Source organism: Trichechus manatus, unplaced genomic scaffold, assembly GCF_000243295.1.
Source record: "Trichechus manatus latirostris isolate Lorelei unplaced genomic scaffold, TriManLat1.0 scaffold00222, whole genome shotgun sequence".
NCBI lineage: Eukaryota > Metazoa > Chordata > Mammalia > Sirenia > Trichechidae > Trichechus > Trichechus manatus.
This window is the reverse complement of record NW_004444158.1, coordinates 3,710,016-3,713,293: the sequence shown is the minus strand read 5'-3', so window position 1 is coordinate 3,713,293 and position 3,278 is coordinate 3,710,016.

Sequence of the window (3,278 nt, the reverse complement as noted above, 5' to 3'; positions counted from 1 at the left end):
AGAGAGAAAAAGGCCTGTGGTTTTCTGACTCACAGAACATCATTCTTGTAAAAACTTGCTGTACACTGTCTTAAGAAACACTGCTGAAAACCTGAAAAAGTGAACCCCAAAATTAAATATTTCTGCAATAAAGTACCTGGTTTCAATAATAGCAATAGAAAAAAACACACCCCAAAAATCCACTTACAATTTGCTCACTAGTTTTTACTTAAATTTATTTTTGAATATTCTCACCTAGATCAAATAAATTCTTGTTTGTTTTTAACTGATTAACACAAGACCATTCCTGCACCTTCATTTAATTGTGATCAATTACAAATAAGAGACTATGAAAAGGCATAATTACAAAAACATTTAATTGTAATGCTTTTAAAAGTATACTCAAAAAAAGATAAAAGCTTAGGCTGCAGTCTCCCCTAAAGAGTATGTAGTGAGTAGGAGAATTAGAGTACCATTTAGCAACTTTTAAAAAAACTTCTGAATATGAAAATCTAATGGTATGATTTTTCTTCAATATTAAAAAAAATGACTTGCTCTCTAGGTTGAAAAGAAACAAGCAGTTACAAAAGAGCATTAAGAACTATATCCATATATATTTTATGTGGAATTTGCTGTCTGCAAAGTTTGGATGCACACAATTTTTAAAGTAATAAAACTTGATCAAGAACAAACTAAAAAACAATAACCTCAGCATGTGGGCAGATTTCGAGAACTGGTTACATTAGAGATACGAGAATTTACAACTACACAGTTGTTCGAATTTAATCCAATTTCCTTTGACTCCATCTATCTGATTCCACACTTTTGGATTAAACAGTGAAATATTCAACCAAATAGATTAATGTTTTATCTACACAATGTCTAATACCTGAATGGCTCCAAATCCATTCTGTCAACATTTATTTTGTCTATTTCCAAGAGCCAAATACATTGTTCCACACTACTGGTAATAGCTACTAAACTGTTTTTAGTAAATTTCATTTAAAGTTAAAAGGGTATAGCCATCTCTACATTACTGACACTAGGATATTTAACAGATGATACACTACAGAAAAACATTATCAAGTAATAGCCAGTAGATCAAATTAGAAAATCAAGCCACAAGACCAGGGCTCAGCAAAGTCAAAGTCTAGGGTTGAAGGTCTCAGGGTGTCAAATACATAATGTCCCTTTCTTTCCTGCACACATTTTAAACCAATTGAGAAATAAACAGAGTCAGCAGAATACAAATCAAAATAACACTTTTATTACTGACAAAAATATTTGGAGAATACAGCTTAGGGCTGAAAACAAAAACGGCTGCCAATACTCTCTGCCCCAGAGCCTAGAACCTGAGAAAGCCACCAGAGGGAAAGTTTGGGCGCACAGAGTAAGGCTGCCTTCCACTAGTGTGGGGTAGCAAAAAAAAGAAGAGAGAATACAGTCCTCAATAACAAATTAATTCTTCCCAATCATGTAATGTGGATCAATGATTTCACTCACTAGAAACCTCTCTTCTCCTCTGTGGTCTCTCCTAGGACTGGAGAGTTACTCTAGAGGAGTCCTTCCACATGGAAACCTCAGTTTGGGGATACGTATTTCCCCCAACACTCCATAGCTGTTTATTCTAGAAACCCACTGGGCTTAACTATTAGGCCTATGGTCAACCAGGTGCGTAGTTATTTTCTTCTGAGAGGAGCTCAGCAATCTCTTATGGCAGCTCTGCACCACCTTCACGAGCCCTTTCCCCCAGTACCAACCAAGGCTATTTTGTGGATCCTGATAACACTGGTAAAGAACATTGACTTTTGCCCCTAGAAGGTTCTAATATGGGTTGGAACAGTCATCAATTAACTCTAAAGCCATATTATGTTTAAATTTCTCGTTCTAAGTTATGTCTGGCTACATCCAATATAGCTTATCAGAGGTTCTGCAAAGAAAACGAATTACAATATCAAAATACTCCATTTAAAAAATGTCAAGACATAGAGAAGCCATAAATATGAATACAAATTACATTAGATTGTACATTTCCTAAAGAGACATTAATGTCCCAAAATTAAATTTTCTTACAAGTTAAAGTTCACAGGATTTAAAGTCCAAAGTAATTCAAGTCCAAAATCAAATTCCTCTGCTTCTGTGAGTTAAATGTCCCAAGTCATTAAAGTATAAAATAAAATTTTCTTGTTCTTGAAAGCAGAAGTTCAAAGACACAAAGTCCAAAGTTCTCAAGTTAAAGTTCAATACTCATTATTTCAAAAATGTTTATTCTTCTCAGTTGCAGGTAAAAAAAAACCTGTTGCCATCAAGTGGGTTCTGACTCATAGCAACCCTATAGGACAGAGTAGAACTGCCCCATAGGGTTTTCAAGGAGCAGCTGGTGGATTTGAACTGCTGACATTTTGGTTAGCAGCTGAGCTCTTAACCACTGTGCCACCAAGTAGAGGTGTCTTATTCTAAACCTGGGAAGATCTGAGTTATTTCAGCAGCAGCTGCCTGGGTTATCTTCCATGAGAATATATGCTTCTTTCAGGATCCCAGGATTAAACTTAGTTTCTCCTGTGCCCTATTTTTTAAAAAAAATCTGAAAAGTTAGTAGGCATACAGATTATATGTTCTATACCCAAGACCTATTACATTTAGAAAATACAAGCGATCTCGGCCTTCTTAGAGCAGTTAACCCAGGCCGAATTATGTTTCCAGAACCCAACTCTTGATGTTTCAAACAACACTGAAGACACTCATGGTACCTGAGGCAGGAAGGTAGATGGAGAACATGTTCTTGTTTCAGCCTAGCCAGGGTACCAGGCTTTTCTAGAATCTGTGAGCTGAGAACACATTCACTTAGGAGAAAGTGCATTGGGAGGTTCATGATAGTGCTCTTTCCGATTTGGGAGGAAAACAAGCTATTTCCTCTCTCAGACTATAGCATTTGAGACATCACTGCCTTTTTGAAAATTTTGCAAATGTGCACTATAAGCAGCCCAAGTCACCAGGTCATGTTTGTGATGCTATCTTTCCACCCACCATTTTGAAAACCTCGTAATAGCCAGTTCCCCTATGATTCTGGTGTTTGGGGGCACCTGAGTGCTTTATTTAGGATGGGTTTTGTGGAGTGACACAGCCTTCGCTTTCCCTTTTTAAAGGGTATTTTCAGTTACACTTCACTCTGGCTGCTTAGTATGGAAATGCTTAAGCCTATAAAATATGCCTCCCAGGAGAGGTTTTGCCCTTGTTCCCACACTTACTTCCACTGGAGAATTACATTCAGAAGATTTCTAAACTAAAACTTCTATTGA